Consider the following 20,220-nt stretch of genomic DNA (forward strand, 5'->3'; position numbering starts at 1 on the left):
CTAAATTCCTACATCTTCATTTCTAGACTGCCAGTTTCCTTAGGTCTGCCACCTCACTGGTGACTCTGTGCCCGATGATTTCCTGACCGGACAACCCTGTGCTGCCTTTCCCAGCTTAGTGTCACAGACACATTGATACTTTTACAGAGACATTGAACATTTTCTCAGGCAGCACTGATCAGTGCTGGGACACAGAGCAGAGACTCAGCTTCCCCATTCAGCCCACTCCATATGATGATGGGTACAAACCCTTGTGTCTCCTCCAGCAGAAAATAACCACAATCTTTCATTCTTTGTAAAATATGAGCATTTCCACCTCAGCTTAACTTGTCCCTACTCTGTGCTAATTGTAGATGTTCTAAAACAAGTTTAAACTTTCAAGCTGGATTTTCAGTTAACTGCAAACTAAACCTAATAGTCAGCACATGCACCCAAAAACCAAAAACAATGATATATGATGTGCAACACAGCCCTCCTGAAGTGGTCCCTGAAACAAGAAAAGAGACCGCCCTGGCTGTTTGCAGGGCAGCAGCGTAACCAGAATTAATAAGTTCCAAGAGGGCTGATCTGAGGAGCTCAGAGCCCAAGAGAGGGCCATCCTCCCTGGAACACAGCACATCTGCAAAGCAGGATGTTTTCCAAGTGAAGAGCTGATGTGTTTTTCTGGTGAGGAAGCAGGAGGCGTAAGGATTATGGTTACTTTTGCAGGCCCTGGGAAGGTGGGGGAGGGAGGTCAGGCACATGGGGCACATTCACACAATTATCCAGGCACAAAAAAAAAGAAAAAAGAAAAAGCTATTCTGATCCCTCCTTCAACAGAGCAGCAGCAGTGCTGAACAAGTCATGAATTTACTGCGTGGGAGTTGTTTCAGCTTTCTCAGAGAGCTTTTTCTGCCTATACTGCATATACTGGGTTATGTGTCTAGTGTGTCTTTCATTAACTTATAGAGCCCAAATATAAGCGAAGGCTTATGGGGCCTGGGGAACTGACAAAGCAAAGCTGATTTCCAGATTGGCTTTTCAAGAGTTAAACTGAATTTTTCGAAAGTACTCATCACCATAAAGTATTTAATAATAAATTAGCTGAAAGAAAAAAAAAAGTGAGTTAAGGCTATCACTCCCCATTTAACTTGATTTAACAGGTTAAAGGTCAGTTTTTAAATACCCCAAGACAGAAAGACTTTTGTTACTAAAGTTTCAAACACCAGGGCTCATTCTAACTGGCTGAATACTCATACCTATAATTAAAGTGTAGATTACAAGGGAAAAAGCAATACAGAAACCACTGAACAGAAAGTCAACATGACAAAATTAGTTCCATGCTCCTATTAGAAATCCCCTCTAAATATCCCACAGCTGGCTAAGGAACCAGCACCTAGCTGTACACCTGAAAGAATCCAAGTGCAGTTTAGACAAAAAAGGGCCAATAATTTGTATTTGCCAATTACTGAGTTTTCATTTTAGTATCTGTGGTAATATGCTTGTTCTCTAAAAATGTGTCATTTAAGAAAGTAACTGAAAGTATAAGCCCAAAGACAACACAGAAGAGTGTGGGAGTGCATCCTGGGGGGTAGGCTGGAAACTGGCCACACAGCCACACCACAGACAACCAAGGTTGTGCCTCAAGAAATGAGAAGCCACAGCTGATGACATCCAGGCAGATTATGGTGAGGAGCAAAGGACTCACCAAGAACTCCGGGGCCAACTGGGAGTGGCCACAACATCTGCAGTGGTTCTCAATACCTGCTGCCAATAGCAAAGGGTGCATTATTCTTCCTCATTAGGACCATCAAAGCCAGCTTTAAGGACAAGGCTGTACTTTAATTGCTGAATCTGAAATTTACTACTGTACCTCTCCCAAGCAATTCCACTTTAATAATTTGCTACATGTTAGGATGCCTGAAAGAATTTAGAATCCAAGATTGTCATTAAAAGAACAGTAGGTTGGACCAAAAATCTGGTGGCTGATTTAAAGAAAACAATTCCTCCCATTCTGAAGATAAACTAGAGACACAGTGCAGTTTTCTTTAAAGTTCTAGTATTAGACTCTGCTTTTTACGGCAGATCAATGAAACTTTAAGACTGTTATTTCACACTGCGGTGCAGAAGATACATTTTGATTCATTGTTGAAGGTGAAAGTGGTTGTGATAGAACTTTTGTGCTTTTTGACCAAACCCTACATCCTGAGAACTTTAAATCTTAAAAAAAAAAAAAAAAAAAAAACAAACAAAAAAAACCATATAATACTATTCTCCAACAAAGACTAAGTATTCTCTGGCAACATGAAAAGCTGAGTTTATGCCACGGGCACCTTACTTTTGCCTAGCAGCTTTACACTTTATTTGTACCTTACTTTGACCTAGTGCTGCTGAAGCGGTGGCTGAACAGCACTCCTGAGTTCTTGCAAGGGATGAGCTTGCAGGTGACAGATGTAAGTTTATAATAAGATGTGAACAAAGTTTCTACAGTCCTCTACAAGATCAGAGAGTTGTGATATCACATATCAGGAGGTTCAGAGTTAGGGAATTCACTTAAAAGGGCAGGAGAGCACAGGGAACCTCTGCCAGATCTACTGGCAGCTCAGTTCTCACCCTCTGGCTGCTGCTGCCCTGCAGCTCTTAGAGTGAGGCACTTGTCTGCATCACTGGGAATACACAACCATTTAGCAACAGAAACAGAGATGATTCATGAATGCACATGAACTGGTATTTCCCATGGAACACAGAAGACCATGAGTAGCCAATTCTAAAAATGAGAAGTTTCTTATATTTCTTTTTAGACATACTCACAATTATTGTCCTTGGCAAAAACCACAGTCTTTAAGGCAGCGAGCCTGTGACCAAGTGAGCCGGTGGCCAAGCCAACAGGAAAGCACATGACTTTTTTTTTTTGAAACACATATTGTGAGTCAAGAAGTCAAACCCCATTATTTGCTGTTTAGCAACATCGCCATAACCAGAAGCCTTTACACAAGTTAATAAATAGATATGATATTAGCATTAATTTAAAGGAAAACACTGGACAATTTATTTTCCACCATTTTAAACCCCAGGTTTAAATTCCATCCCCTGAGAAATTTGGGTTCTGATTTAAACTATTACAGCCGACAGCTTGAGTAGAGGTGATCAAAAAGTTTATTTAAAATTTGTGTTAAACAAACAATTTTTTTGCCAGAAGAGTTTCTGAAAACTTGAACAAATTTCAACCTTAACTGTGGGATAGGAGGAATGCCCCAAAGGGCTCCCATTCCACACCACTTGCCTGAATTTCCAAAGCCCTGTCTCACCAGGGTCATGGCAAACAGTGAAAAACAGATCTGGTCTTTCACCAAGGACTACTTCTTCATTCAGCTGAACACTGATTAGGCAAAATAACTGCATGTTATAATTGTGACAGAGTGCAATGACTGTGCATGATGAAGAGAAAGTTCAAGACCCAAAGTTGATATCTAAGTGCCCACTCTCACAGATTCTCATAAGATTCAAAAAGCAGTTTTGATGATTTTCATCATTTTTTAACAGCTGCACTGCCTGAGCTGTTCAGAGTTTTAATGTGATAGCTACAATGTATTTTGCTACTGCTTTCTTCTTATTACAGATGAAATGCCCAAGCCATATTCATTCAATACCACAGAGAAAAGAGAAACAAAGAAGAAAAGAGAAGAAAGGTCACTGTCAGGCCAAGATGAAGTCTGGAAAATTTCAGTTTGAGACATAAGCAGTTCAGGAAGTTATAAGCAACTGAAACAATAAAGGAATTATAATTGAAACACTGCAAGAATCTTAACTATAGCTCTTTTCCATGCTGACCAAGTATTATTTAATGTATTTCAACAGCATTCAGAAACTCTTCTTGACATGAATGATCTGTGCTTTCAAGATCACTCCCAACCTCCTTAGAAAAGCAGAAAAAAGGGATGGTTGGTATTAGCCACAGCTTCAGCTGATGGAAGTCAGTACAGCTCCCTCACTTTCAGTTACATCAGTGAGTCACAGGAAAAGCAACAAAAAGGAAACAACCCAAAACTTGTAACAGCAGATCTAGTTTACTTCTGCATCGCTTCCCCCCAGCACAGAAGTGGTGCCTCCTCCAGCCTCTCACCAGAGCAGATAATTGAACTGTGTCCTGTTCTGATGCCTCCTGCAAGGCTACGTTTCCCCAGCGGAAGAGAACTGGATGTGCAAATACCAAGTTCAGTGGTTTTTTTCCCACCTTCTCCGAGCATATTCCCATCATGTCCTTTCCCTGCTCCTGACAGGAGGGCCGTGAATGGAATGTAGCCTAATCAAAATTATCTCTATCTCTCCAAAACAGATTTATAATTGTATGCAGAATAAATGCACCTTTATTTTTCCCTTCACTGTTCCAAACAGAGGATCTAGAAAGGCATCCTATAATTGCTAAATTCCTGTTGAGATAATCCTAGAATCACGAATCATCATTTTTCCAAACAGTCCTCTGCTAAAAATTTCAGACATCAATGAAAATTCTGCATGCCACCTCAGGCATTTAACTGTCTACACCTACTGTTAACACTCCCCCCCCCCAAAAAAAAAAAAAAAAAAAACCAACCAAACCAAAAAAACCCCACCAACCAAACCAAAAAAATAAGGCAAAAAATGTAAAAATGTTTCAAATTCACTTTACTTGACTCCAATTAAGAAGCATTTGCAAAGAGCAATGCATTGAGTTTCTAGTGCAATGTGCTAGAGGAACTGCCACCAGCATCTTCACTTCTTTCTAAACACTGTGATACTGTGTTTCAGTCAAAAACTAGGTCATAAACTTCTCTATTGGAAAGTGTTTATAGCTGTTTGGACGGGATTATTCTGTTCAAGAGGTTATAATAATAAAGGAAGCTTGCAAGTATACTTTTTCCAAACTCTTGGTAGGTTGATGCCAATTTGGGAAATTGGCTCATTATTTATCCTTGTTTGGCTCCTCCAATCTCAATTTCTTGTTTGTTTTGACCTCCTTCTGGACAAATATAAAACTTACTGTTTCATCTAATTAACAGGAGGGAGACTATAGAAAAAAAAATCTCTCATTTATTCTAATTCCAGAATCAGTTTTACAAAAACATTGTCAGAGTTTCAAGAAGCATTCAGATGTTAAAGAGTCCTGCCAAAGTTTACAATCTAGTTATATCCTGCTACAGAAAAAATAGAATATTAAAAAAAAAAGGAAAAAAACCCCACAACTTGCTCTGTTTTTATAATTTTATACAAATTCTGGCAAGAAACAATCCATCTCCACATATTCACATGCAACCAGAGGATCTGTGGAAAAGCCTTATTCTGCTTAGTCTAATCAAATTGTCCAATTCACTTTCTCCATTTCAAGTCTCACAACACATTTTTCTCAGCCACTCCTCCCTGTTTTCCTGTTGTACAGGAAAATAAAGCAGATTTTCCTTTCTCCCCATCAGATCTCCCTTTTGATGGCTTAAATCAGTGAGCAAACAGTTCACCCACAGTTCTTGTATTGCAAAGCTTTTTCATTTGAGGTTCCTTCTTTTGGCCATTTTGTACCACAAAGCAAGTTCACTGTCCATCAGCCTCACAAAAGGGATTCAGGGGAAATCCTTTGCCCATTTTCTGGAGGCTTGAGGTGCCCAACAGTTTCTTCTAAGTGAGGAAGCTGGATTTGTAGTCTTTTACATGTTTTTCCATGAGTCATCAGAATGCACACAGTGGAGTCATCCTCAAGTGAAAAAGCCTTGAATGATATGCTTCATTCAATTTGCCCTGTATCTCATAAGGATTTAGCCCCAAATATGGACACAGAAGGTAAAATAAGGGCACTTGGGGTAGAAAAAAGTGTACAACATTCATCTGGTTCTGTAATCACTAATTAAGTCCAAGATCTCCACTGTTTTTATCAAAAACAAAAATCAAGAGCAAAAATAAACCAAACTTCTATCCAGCTGCATAAATTCTGTCTCCCAAATATTCTCTGCCAAGAAGGAGAATCAGAATAATTAGATTATTCTCCTTCAACTGGCTCTAAGATTTTAGCTAAGAGCTGTTTTACTTTCTGCTTGCTTTTACAGAATTTGAAATCCCTTTACATGGAAAAGTGTCATATTCTGAATTCTGTATTTAGCACATTCACAGTCTCAAATTCTAGGTTTTCAGAGAGGCCTGCCTTCAGCCTTTTCCAGTTCAGCAATCCTACCAAAATAGTTAACATCATATATATTGCATAGTGTTTTCATAGTGAGACTCCATCTAAGCAAGTCAGGTAGATTTATGTAATATTCACACTTTCTTCCATAGCCTCGACACATCAGGTGCAACATGAACAGTCAGGTACTCAGTGCAATGATTTTGCTGCAAAGGCATCATTGGGCCATTCCTTTTTTGTTTCCTTTTAGTCCATCTAAAGTTTCTGCGAACCCAAAAGCAATGTTTTAAATGTGGAAAAGAAAAACAGCAAGAAAAACTATAGTTCAGTTCTGATTAATGGTGTTGTATTTTAATGTCTTGCTGGGAGGCTCAACCCATTGAGTATGTATCCTCAGGATATTTTAAATTTATGGTAGTTTCTTCCAAACAATTTTGAATCCTGTCAGGAAAAAAAATGGCAGGATGACTGCTTAACAGATGACATAGCATCTTCTCTGTAGCTTTCTCCAACACTAGGAGGTACAGAACATAAACCCCAAATTCCTATTAAAATAATGGGAAATAAACTAAAAGATGAAAGCAAGACAGGTCCAAGCAGCTGCCTCAAACCTGTTCATTAGGAAGGCACTAGCAGTGGGAGGGCCACAGAAAGCCCACAGTTTCATTTCACTTCAAGGAAATCTTAGTCTAGCTGCTTTTTAAAATCTTTAAAAGCTTTGCACCCATCATCTTTTCCTACCACCCCACTGGAGCAGAAAATGCTCATCTCAACTCCTGAGTCTCCTGGCATGTCAACCCAGTCTCCAGGTTAAATGAAATTAGCAAGTAGGAGGTTCAAAACTAACTTCAGGGACTACTTGCTTCCTCCCTCCCGGAATTCAGCTGGGGCGTCCAGAACAGTGCAAAGTGGCAGAGCCTAAAAATCCACCTAGGATCAAATCATAACCTCACAAATCCACAGAAAGGGAAAGCATTACCAAGACTACTCGTCAAAAAAGCCAGCATTGACACATCTCGGGGTCTCTCGCTGCTCAGAGTGACCCTGAGATGCATTAGAAAGTCTCTTTTCCCTGCCCGGTGCTCGAAGAACAAGTCAGAGCTCTTTAATTCTCAGTCTCAAGGTTGTTTATTGTTCCTTATCTATAAAATATTTTCTCCTGTCTAGCTGAGGTCAACTCAGCAAGACAGTCCAGGCACTCTGCCTGCCCCCAGGGTGGTGTTATGTCTTTATACTAACAATTATGTATACAATGTTTACACCTACTTTCCAATACCTATCACCTATGTTAGACAGTGAGTTTCTACTCTAAACCAATCCAAAAGTGCCAACATCACAGCAGAAGATGGAGGCCAAGAACTAGAAGGAGAAAGGCTGGACACACCCAGATTCCTCCATCTTGCCTCCTGAACCCCTATTCTAGAAAATCCCAAAATCTACTTTTTCACCTCATAGTAAGTTCCTTATTATTCTACTTACTTGTCGTGGCCAGCAGATCTTCATCTGAGGTTGGTAACTTGCTCCACCAGTCATAATCAAAACCACAGGTATCTTAAGCTCTGTGCCAAAGTCTCTGAGCCCCCTAGCAGGGGTCTTGGCTGCTCAAGACAGTCAGAGGGATGTCCTGGGTTCCGACAGACACAGATGTCCATCTGTGGAGCATGAGAGGTTGATCTGGGAAGAAATCACATGCTCTACTCTCCTCTCTTGGCACCAGCCATCAGTCACTCCATGGGACAGGAGGCCACTATGCCTTCCTTAAATCTCTATGCCTAACCTGGTCCTTGATCCACAGATATTATATTTTCATGTGTTTTACATATTTATGCTCTTGCACCCTGAAAGCTGGAAAATAAAGTAAACTCCAGGGTCTTTCCTTTGTATATTTTTGTGTCCTTGCCTTAAGACAGCTCCTTAACACATCTGGCTCCAACCTGAGCACAGCGCAGTCCCCACCACGTCTGTCTTCACAATGCTGTCACAAAGGAAGAGGAGACAAGGGCAACTGGGAGGCCAAAGATGCCAAACCCCACGTGTGACTCAAAACAGCACCTACACATAAGGCCAAGCCTTTCACTGTAACTGAAATGTGCACTCAGCAATACCCAGCTTCCCTTTGGAGCCCTGGCAGCTCCACCCTGCCAGCACAGCAAGGTGATCCTCAGGTGCACAGAAAAGTCAATATAGCCCTGGGAATATCAGAGTTGTGCAAAAAAAAAGCACTCTGGACACACTATATTCTCTACCAGAAATACAAGCATGTTGGTACGTAGGCACTTAGTTCCCACTGATATGGAAACTAAAGATTTTGTCCGTGTTTTCTCACAAAGCTTGTGGCACAGCAAGCATTAAATCAATACCAACTTTTGCTTGCTTTTGTGCAGGCTTTAACAGGCTTGCATTAACTTCCAAGGATATAAAAAACTTGACAACTATATCCTGAATTGGTACAGCCTTAAAGAACAAGTTACCCAAACCACACAAGAAATGCTGAAATCATTCTTATATTCAGACCTATAGTTGTAACCACTGATGTGAAATAAAATTCTTAAGGAAATTTATACAGTAGCAAGGGTAAAGATAGTAACAGCAGCAGCATCTGTTACCAGGGTTACCAAATCTAGAAGGAAAACAAGAAACCTGCTGACACTGATTTACAGAGAGATATATGTAAACATTCATGTAGACAAGAGATTTATATTTTATATTCAGTGAATTTTAGTGGTGTAACATTAAATATTGTTGCTACTGAAGCTGAACCAAAACAATGTGAGGAAAGTTAATGAACAGCCATACCAAATGGCATATATCTGATTTCTTACCTGAAATGTGTTCTGTTCATCCATCCATCATTACTGCTGTCCCACGACAATGCTTCAGCAACCACATAAAAAGATCTGGTAAACTCCTAAGTGTTTAAAAAGAAATAGCATGTTACACAATACAAAAGCCACCATATCCACTGCAAACAGAAAAATAATGTTTCAGAATTCAGTGTGACACTGAATTTGCAAGGATTTTTTAAGTTCCAATGACTTAGAATTTCTCCATGCATTCAAAGTTGTGATACATTTTGCTGAGGCAGAATCAGAGCCACAAGTAACACAATTACATACAAGACTAATTATAGATGGAAAAAATCAACATGACATGTAAAAATAGAAGAATCAAAGGAGAAACAGTAATCCACAGTTGGTTTGATGATCTGGCACTTCTGCTGCATCTACCTATTCACTTGTTGATACTAATTCACAGTAGTTCTAGAGAAGTTTTTCAGTTCTCACAGGAAAAGAAATAACATTTCCAAATTATGGTTGCATTTTATAGAAAGAATGACTTATGCTAAATATGAAATGCATCTTTCCTTAATACTTTTTATTTTCAGTTGGAAAGCTCTGTGTTTAAGTGTCCAGGTACAAAGAATACTTTAAAATTCTGGACACAGCTATATTTAGTCCTGCATTTTGACTTTAGAACTGCAAGATGAGTACATTAAAAAGCTCTGTAACTTACATCAGTTAAATGGTATCTCTTCAAAATCTCCTTTTTATAAATCAAATACTGAATCAGAAAAAATGTGCGCTGCTAGTGTTACATGTGCATTGCTAGTGTTACATATGTCTGCTTGATTAACCGAGTAACGGCGCAGCAGGGAAATTAACCTTTCAGATTTCACATACTGCAGTTAATTCCCATGTCTGCAAGCATAGCACCATAAACTGCAGGGCAAAACATGCTTTCCAGGGCACAGGAAAAGTCCTTCTTCATAACAGCACACAGATCTTACAAAGCACAGCATGCTCTATTGTGAGCTACCTCTGTAACACACATCTCCTCCCTGCTGCACGTTATAAAACTATCTCCATCCGATCTAAGGGGCACAATGCAATCTCCACATAGGTCCCACTCAATTTCCAGCAATCTGCAACACACAGAAAAACATTCTGATTTCTGCTGCTTCAGTGCAGTTACTTCTCATGGACAGTCCAGCTGCCTACTCCAGTAAGTCAGGCTTAGCAAAGCACCACTCAGGATAGGGCTACAACTGTGTTTGCCTGTACTTCATTTACAAAGAGATGAAGCTTACAAAATCCACAAGCAGAAACCCATCTCATCATCTACAAAACTTGAAATGCTTTATCTAATATTAGCTTTTCTATATTATGTCTTTTCACATCAGCCCAATTTTACAAAACTGCCTAAAAGCCTAGAGAACCTCACCCCGTATTTATGCAGCAGAGGCTTCAGTGTATCTCTGTGTTAAAGAAATAAAATACAGCAGGATCAGGTAATATTCTTATTTCATTAGTGACTCCTCTGATATTTCTTCTGTTTACAAATTAAATCAATAAATCAATCAGATAAATGTAAGTTAGCCTTATCCAGAATGCATCTCATAAACCTGGTGTACATTCAAGCTATTATGCAGCAGCAGGAGATTCTAAATTACAGTTCCCTATTCACATTTAAATCCCACTGGTGTGAATTCAACAATGAGCCAATGAAGACCTAACATATATAGAGACACCTGACAGTTGTACCATTACCTGCAGTGGCTTTGATCTATAATTTTCATCCTATAACACTAAGGTCCTGAAAATCCAGCCAAAATATCAGCCAATTTTTCCCAAAATACATGCTGTTAAAACTGGAGTCTCTTCCAACAGAATGTCTGCAATTTCTCTGCAAGGAGATCCAACATCACTGAAGAATGTAGGAAAAACAGAATCCTCTCTAAAGCACAAGCTGCCTACCTGAATTTAAGGCATTAAAAAAACCAAAAAACAACATGATAAAATCAGTTGATAGAAGAGTATACCTAATTTATTTAACCATGATTCCTAACTTTAGAGGATAATTGCCACTTGTGACTAATTAAAGCCACATAAAGTATGGAACAAGACACCATCAAAAGCATTCAGCTCAAAGAGTGCTGGAGCAAGGGTATAGTGAAGAACAAAAGTTCATGTGGAATTCTATTCAGACTGTGGCTCTTAGGCCATCCCTATAGACTGTTGGTAGTCTCTACAATTTGAGAAGGTGCTCCACAAAATAATCGTGAAGAGGGGAAAAAACCAAAACCACATTCCTGAGCGTGCAAGCAACAAAACTGGAGAGAAATAAAACAAGTAGACCACCAGTCAAAGCTGAGTGTGATTCTCATCTGGTCACAAATGAGAAACATTGTTGAAACAAAGCACAATGTTATCCATATATTTTTCTTTTATCTGAAAAAAGAAAAAGTATTAGGTTACCTGCTGATGAAAGACAGATTGATGAATACTTTTACAAGTTATATTTCTTTGGAAATATATACTAGGTGCATAAACATGCCTCATAGGGGCAAAATCTTTGAAGCAAAAATAAGGAACACAAAAGCACACGACAGAACCCAAAATGCTTTCCAGCTCTTGGTGTCAAGTGTGGGCCCAAGCAGAACCACAGACCATTTTTGGGGAGACCAGCCTTCATGCCTTGGCTTCAACACCAGGATCTCCCAGCAGGGAACAGATAGGCACTGTGGCATTTTTTCGACAGGGGCTCATGATGGTCACCAACCTATCAACCAGGACTTGTTCACCACCTCCAAAGCCCAAATAAAGCAGAAGTCAAAGCTAATATCAAGATTTAACCTTTAAATTAGACAATTTTCCTCTGATTTCTTAAGCCAATCAGGGCAGTCACATTAGTCAATTTCAATTACCTGACTACCTTCCCAAGGAAATGGATACAAGTATTGCTTTGTCTACTCAGACAATAGTGCTGCCTGAGGCTGGCACCCCTAAAATGCTGGGGAGTCAAATCCTTCCACCCTCTCCTTGCATCCCATCAGAGAGAGGAAAGCCCTGAAGGATCAGGCTATTGCCCTGAGCAGTGGTTTGGCCCTCTACACCACTTGCTTGAGTGGAAAGCAGCTGTACCACAGTCATCAACAGCCAGCTGAGGTATTAGTGAGTGAGGAAGCCCCTGCCAGCAGCTCCTCTGCTCTCCCCCATTCCTGAGCAGTGGTGCTGCTTGGAGATGAGACAATGAGGTCTATATAAGCAACTGAAGAGAGCTGCTCAACCTAGAATTCCTCCTTTTCTGCCAGGAACCATGAAAAGCTGTTTGTGCTAGCTGTGGAAATCAGTCATGCTCTTCTGGAGCAACCAGATGTATCCTGTGGGTATTGCTGGCTGCCAGGCTCAGTTCCAGCATCACTGTCTACACGCTGCCCCTTCTTCCTTCACACCAAGCAGAGTTCTGTGGCAGAAGATTGTGTGAAATGCACCAGAAAACGTTGTTTCTTTCATAAATACTATCAATGCTTCTCATAAGAACTAGAATAGGAATTATTTTACAAGAAAAAGATCATTTGTAGGCCAGGGACAAAAGCACTACCATGAACTAGGTCAATCCCATAATTTGTTACTGTTCAAAAGTACAATAACAGCAGGAAGAGAAGGTCAGGGTGGAATAATCATTTGTTAACAATTTTAATAGTAAAGCTTTATTGGTTTTCCCTATGGATTCTCATAGTTATTATAGTGAAATTAAGTGTTTTCCTCCAAGTGAACTCTTGTTAATCCTTTTATTTAGGTTCAGAGCTACAGTACATGACCCTGCAAGAACATTCATCTACAGTCACAGCTGGAGCTGCAGACTCACTGGCTTGAAGGAATTAATTTCTTTGCAAGGCAGAAGCAGCTGAAAAGCCAAAGGCTTATCTACAGGAAAATCTGAATTTCACCAACTTGTACAAAGAACAGCACAAACCAAAAATCTATATCAGACACCTCATGAAAGAGCAGATGAGAAAAAATTCTGGCACATTAGAGGGATACAATCTGGGGGGGAGGAATATTCTGATGGTTTGTCATACCACATAACAATCCTTAGGTTTTAAAAAAATCTGAATTTTATAACCAGATTAAATTTTACTCCAATGAACTGCCACCAAGAGATCTTTCAGACTTCACAGTGCTTAACTTCAGCTGCCAAGGCTTTCTATTATCTCACACCTTTGACAGTAACTTATTCATTTGCAAGACTTATCTGAAGCCATTTATAACGTTACCAAGTAAAAAACCTGTTCTTGCGCTTCACTTTGGTTGTCAACTTCTCAGTCCATTTTCTCCCATGTAAGTAAATAACAATAGAGGTGGAAAGAATGTTGGAAAGTCAGACTGTTTGACTGGGCATAATGGAAAAGATTGTCACAAAAAAAAAATGCTACAAGGTAGAACCTTGGCCATCAGTTCATCGAGTGTAGATATTGAAGCAGGTCATGAGCAGGCAGAACTTAAAACATGAGTGACAATCTGCACTTGGAATCTAAAATCCGGATTTTCTGCTTCTGATGGTATTCAAGTACTGCAAAAGCAGTTTTTGGTAGTTTAATTTTCTCAATATTAAAAAAAAAGGAAAAGAAAATTTGTAAAGCAGTGTTCAGATTCAACACTTCTTACAAGAAGCCTTAGATGAGCATTCACCAGGTGCATCACAGTCCTGTTTTATACAGAATGCAGTGAGACATTATTAACTTGATCGTGCATGAGTACAAGTCAGCACCTTCCTAATTATATGAAAGTTTGACCCATTAAACTGATCAGGAATATTTGTATATCCACAAGCATTCACAGCAATTTATTTTGAGCATATTGCACTGAAATATTTATTTATGCTTTCTGAAGCTGAGCATCCCTGACATTTTTGAGACCTCAATATCTTAAATTTTTCAAATCATTGCTTTCCTAATCAAGGAATAAAGAGACATAAAAGCTTCATTTAATGAAAATAATTTAGAAGCTTTTTTTTTGAGGAGGATCTAAGCACAGAGAAGCCAGAGTACTTTTAATCCTTGGTATATTTTAATTTAAGTATTGAACTTGGTTACATTTACAATAGATTTCCAGCACATTCTCTCTGAGAAAATATTACAGTCACACTGAAATTCTTAAAAGCCTCTGAAACAACATGAGCAGGTCTTTACTAGAATTTTTTAATAAGTAGCAGCTGCCAATTAAAAGAAAAAAAAACAAATTTCAATTGATTTGATTTAGAAATAGGGTTTTTATCAGTATGAAGTGAAAATATATTTAATTAAATCACACCAATGATGGAGCATTCTCATTACACATTTATTTTATCCTACTAGTGCATTTAGCATAACTGCCCTCAATAGTGCGTTCTCAAAGAGACACTACTCAGATGATTCAGGTCAGACTTCCCTGATTAAAATGATCTCATTGACACAGGGCATCCACTAAGGAATCCACATACAGGAAAGAGCAGGTGCTGTGCAGCCTTTGGAGGTTTCCCTGCTGCTCTCTTCTTGGATGAGGAGCACGAGATTTCAGCAGTTAAGGCCCAAGGGAACACTGAGCCCCTCCAGACCAGTGCTGGAGGGTGGGCTGGAGCTGCCAAAGCTCCACAGATCCTTCCTCCCACTACACAAAGAGGTTCCCTTCTAAGCACTACTTGCTAAACAGCTTATTCCTTAAGAGATATCTATCAATATAAATTCACATTGCACCAGCATTGCTACACACATAGCAATCACCAGCTGACAAAGAATGATGCAGTAATGCTGTTCTGATGTTTCTCCTCTTCTGGTGTCACTTAATAGCACTGATTCCCCCAATGGAAGAAAATCCCTGAGCAGGAGCCATCAGGTTACACAGATTTGAGAGGCCTTTGAAGATGAGCTGTGCCAACAACACTCCCAAGTTAATAAGGATGTGAGCAACGAAACCAGAGCTTGACACAGAAATATTAAGGATCGCCAGCAGTAACCTGGCTGACCTAGTAGCAGCACATTGCCAAACAGTCAGAAAACTCAATCGCAGTTTCTTTCCTAAGAACCAAAATAATAAGCAGCCTTCAAGTTAAAAGCTGACTTAATTCACTTACAAAAGTCATCATGAGCTATAATGGCACCACCTCCCCCTCGTTTTTAATTTTGTTCTTTTCATTATCATTATCCCAGGTGGCTTCCAGGAAGTCCCTTGCAAACTAGTCACTATTATGAAGATGGCCTATTTTAATCACAGTCCCTTGACAAGAACAGCTAATTATCTAACTTTTCTGTCTGAACTACCAGATGGCTTTAGTTCTATACTTAACTTTTAGTTTTCAGTAACTGGTGATACTTGCACATTATTAAATGTCAGGGATTACACAGAACAAAAATAATAGTAGTACTAACACCAACACCTCAGACACAGGCAGGATAGAAACATATGTATCTACTGCATTCTTCCACTAAAATAATAAAGTTACTTGAGATGGTAAGCATCTGTCACATTTTCTTTTCTCATAGGACTTCCTAAAGGTGTGCCAGTAGGCTTCTGTAGTTATTACATGGTTTGGTTTTTTGTCTTTAAACAACATTAGCATCCATTCCAAGGAAAGCAAGGGGGAGCTTCCATGTTGTTCCCACCAACCCCTTTTGCACTTTCCCAGTTGTCCTCCTCCCAAGATCCCACTTTTGGCTGCACGTACTAGCCTGAGAGAGCAGGAAGCGTGCCCACGCTGCATCTGTGCCCAGCACACCTTGGGACTGAGCAGCCAGAAAGCATCTAGGCATGGTGTCCCATGGGACTACACAAATACCCACGTTCAGGGGGTTGGTATTGCAAGACATCACTGACAGTGCAATTAGCAAGTACAGCTTTCACGTGCCTGCCAAAATGTGCACCAAAGCAGGCAGATATCCACTGGTTCCAAACACTGGAGTTCAGGCAGGGTTTGAGAGCATCCCTGTCCATGGCATGGTGTAGTGTAGACATGAAACAGGGAAGGAAACTGGCCTGAGTGCATTGGGGCAGTATTTACCCCCAGTGTGCATAAGGAAAATACAGCTAACTCTGACTAAAGACACTGAAGATCAACCAACAGCAAGACAAAGCCAAAGATCTGCCAAGTGAAGGAGTTTTGTGCATAAGACACTGTATCACAGGAGGGCAAAACACACTGGATATTAACCGTAGCAAACATACCCCTTAGGAGTCATACTCTTAAAAATACAAGCAATTTCTTTTTATATTCCTCTCACTATACTTAAAACCTAGAGCTTATTACATACACTATTCTGCGCTGCCAAAATTTTCTTCCAAAATACAGCAGCAACACAAACATTGATTTTTTTCCTATTGGTTACAATTTGTGTGACTACCTGTAGCCATTCATGTTGCAACATTCACAACATTGAAGAATCCAGACTTGAGAAAATTCCAATGACTCTGAAAACACAGAGAAGTTTTTTCTTTTTTAAAAAGAGTAGAAATTGAGTCTAGTGTCTGGATACAAAAAAAAAAAAAAAGAAAAAGCATCGATAGGTAAGAAAACACCATTTTCAAGACTCTAAAAAGGCACTACAAGAAATAACAAATAAAATTTCAAAGAGTAATTTTTATTATTTTTGTGTCTGTGTATCTTTAGACAGTCACTCACTTTTAGCCACCTGCTCTATAAGGTTTAGGATGTATTTCTAGAACAAAGAAAATATCTTCACATTCAGAAAGCAAATTTTTAGTCATATTTGATCCAAGAACATATATACCTAATTTAATTGTACTGATAACAAATTCAGAAAGGAGAATCACTGGGGTTTTTTTAAAAGATAGCAGTCAGTTACTTCTGTGAATAACTAGAAACAGCAACACAACCATATTACCATAGTTTATAATATAGCAAACACAATCAGACAAGTGCCCCTGGGTACCATCCCAGCAACACTAGGATGCCTAAACATAAATAACAATCAGAGTTTTCTCAGGTTTACAGCAGTGGCTCTGGAAGCTGTAACAACCATTACACCAGCAAAAATCAGTTTTTGTCACTGCTGTGGCAGGTGTTCAGACAGGCTAAAAAAGCCTGTCTGAATACTTGCCACAGCAGTGACAAAACTGAGTTTTGCTGCTGTAATGGTTGTTACAGCTTCTATTTGTAAGTCTGCTCATCTCCAAATTCATCGTGGCAAGGATGCCCATTAAATTTATTGAACACCTCTAGACTGATGAACTTGGGACAGTTCTTAGATTTGGGTCTGGATTCCAAAATTGGTTTGACCTTCTCAACCCTAAGTGGAAGTTATGTCAGGTTTAATTTTCTGCCACTAGAGTCCAACTGAAGTTAGTTCTTGGAACAAGTACTCCAATAGAAACCCAAACATAACATACTCCACCCCTTTAATATTTTCTTGAAGGTATTTATGAGAGATTTATACATGCAAACCTTCCCAAACTGAATAATAATTTACATCTGTGGAATCCATAACATTAATCTTGCAACAATCACACTGTAATGTCTATTTTTAGAGTTTTTGGAGCTAATTTAAGAGTCAGGGCTGAGCATAAGAGGTCTTGGGAAACTAGCTTGTAATGACAATCTCTAGTTATATTCCACAGAGCCCTAGATCCTCCTGAAATGGAAAACAAGGGTAACTATTGCCAAGAAAATTAAGTTTGCTTGATTTTTCCCATGTAGTGCTGTTGAATGCTCAGTTAACCACAGAATCACAGAATCAGTGATTCTGTGGCTAAGAATCACATCTGGTCTTAAACACCTTCAGGGACAGTGGTTCTGCCACTTTCCTGGGAAGCCCATCCCAATGCCCAACCAACCTTTCTGTAAAGAAATTCTCCCTAATGTCCAACTTGAACCTTCCCTGGCACAGCTTTACACTGTGTCCTCTTGTCCTGTCCCTTGTTACTTGGGAGAAGCCACCAACCCCACCTGACTACACCCTCTTTCAGGCAGTTGTAGAGAGTGATAAGGTCCCTCCTGAGCCACCTTTTCTCCAGGTTAAACAACCCCAGCTCCCTCAGCTGCTCCTCATCAGACTTGTGCTCCAGACCTTTTACCAGCCTTATTCTGGTAAAGTTCTGTCCTCTTCTCTGGACACACTCCAACATCTCAATATCCCTCCTGAACTGGGGGGCCCAGAACTGAACACAGCACTCAAGGTGTGGCCTCACCAGTGCCAAGTTCAGGTGAGGGATGACCTCCCTGGTCCTGCTGGCCACACTATTCCTGATACAGGCCAGGATGCCCTTGGCCTTCTTGGCCCCCTGGGCACACTGCTGGCTCATGTTCAGCTGCTGTCATTCAGTACCCAAGGTCCCTCTCTGCCTGGCCACTGTCCAGCTTCTCTGTCCCCAGCCGTGGTGCTGCAGGGGGTTGTTGTGGCCAAAGTGCAGGGCCAGCTTGGGTTCTGGGCAGTTTGTAATACTGCAGTGTCTGCTGCCACTCCTCAGCTTCAGTTTGATTAAATCAGTGGGGGAGTGACTTCAAGTTATGATTTCAAATTAACAAGTCCTGCATTGGTTAGTTTCTGCCACACTGTTATTTGTCCAAGCAGCAGCAGCATTGGAGAGATCTCATCTGCCTCCCCTGTCCTGGCTGCCCAGGCAGCTTTGGCCAAGCCAGTTTTAGGCTGCACCCCATTACTGAGCTCAGCTGCACATCATCATCCCTAGAAGAACCCCTGGCTATGTCCCATCCTAGTGTTGGGATGAGATCCCTCTCTTTCTCCTACATCTTGGTCCACACAGACCCAGAAGGAGCTCAAAAACAGCTGTAACATCTTTGCAGCACGCCCTTAATGACAAACTGAAACACTGCTTGGGTGTTCTGTAACTTCAGTTCCCCACTAAAACAAAGCTACCTCGCCTCAAAAGTGATATAAAGTTTAACCTATTAATGAACATAAATAACCCAATCAATAATGCCTACATAGGTAAATATTGACAAAGGGCAAGGATTTCAAAGAAGCAGCTCAAGTACATGGAGTCATTCCTCTGTGGGATTACTGCTCCATGGTGACTTTCTTTCAAAGCCCTGACTATCTCACAGCATCTTCTCATGCATATGCATGCTGCCAGTGTCCATTCTACAATCTGAATCACTTCCTCTCTGCAGGAAGTAGAAGCCTCCTAAAAGAAAAGTGAGGGGGTGGAAGGGTGGGAACCTCAGGAGAAAAAATATTTACAGCTAGAAAATGCAAGGACAAGCCTTTTTTCTTGACCAAGAATACTAGATATTTTAAAACGTAGCAGATAACACCTCTGAGAGCACATATAAGCAACTGCATGCTAATAATGTTAAGCATTTCCTTCCTTTCTTTATGAGAAGAGTCAATTGAATAGGACAAGAAATAATTTCTTGAAATTTCTATTTCAAGAAACAATTTCTTCCTTTTATTTTCATCCATCCTTGCTACGTATCTGTGCACCATCATTTAAGCGTTAGGAGTCTTACATGGTATATAAAGACCTGTGTTCCTGCAGACATTCATAATATCATGCTAGAACTCTGATTAACAGCCATATCTTAACATCACCTCATAAAATAAATAACATGGGTGATATACAGCTATATCAGAAGGCCTCCAGATACAGACCAGCTTGGACAAGCCACATGAGTGAGTTATCTTTAGTTCTGCAAGGAACTGATGAGGTAATTCCTTCAGTAACTTATCAAAGAAAAAAAAAGCATACAGCTTTAAATCCTAACTCACACTTTAACCCACATAGCAGCAGGAGGGTTTTACTAATTGCAATCTGCAGAACATATGGACTGGAATACATCCCATCATCCAGCACCTCAAAACTATAGGCATTAAGTCGCTAAGCTTTAGCACACTGTTTACAATTTGCCTTATGAATATGTCACTGCATTTTACATTACTAAGACATACATGTAAAGAAAAGAATGAAGCTTTAATGGCTGCAACTAACACAAACATCAAAGAAATCTATCACTACACTGCCTTTCCATTGAGGCTAAGCAAGGACAGTGGCTTTAAGGCCCTCTTTTTACACAAAACAGATTCAGAATCTTTTTTCCCTGCCTTCACATTTCCTGACTGCATCCTTGTGTAAGGAAGCCTGTGAGCCTTTGAAGCCTCCACCCAAAACAAACATGAATCTTTATAACTTTTGTAATCTGCATTTTGGCCACCCAGTGAGAATTGTACAGGATCCCTTGTTTGAAGGCCACCACAGAATCATACTAGCAGGGGAAAAGAAAAAGAAGACGAGATCCAAATATAATCATTGCACAATATTTTCCTAATGAAATATAAAGCTGCTTAAATCTAAACAGTATGT

At 40.0% G+C, this 20,220-nt stretch overlaps 1 long non-coding RNA gene across 1 annotated transcript in view; it reads right to left on the reverse strand.

Annotated features, from left to right (window-relative positions):
* LOC143695775 (uncharacterized) overlaps window positions 1–20,220 on the reverse strand; it is a 179,120-nt gene that overhangs the window by 92,541 nt on the left and 66,359 nt on the right. Inside the window, exon 2 of the long non-coding RNA XR_013185312.1 lies at window positions 8,950–9,035. This is a non-coding gene — a long non-coding RNA (uncharacterized LOC143695775). The remainder of the gene's footprint in view (window positions 1–8,949; window positions 9,036–20,220) is intronic.

This window comes from Agelaius phoeniceus, chromosome 1 (genome assembly GCF_051311805.1).
Source record: "Agelaius phoeniceus isolate bAgePho1 chromosome 1, bAgePho1.hap1, whole genome shotgun sequence".
NCBI lineage: Eukaryota > Metazoa > Chordata > Aves > Passeriformes > Icteridae > Agelaius > Agelaius phoeniceus.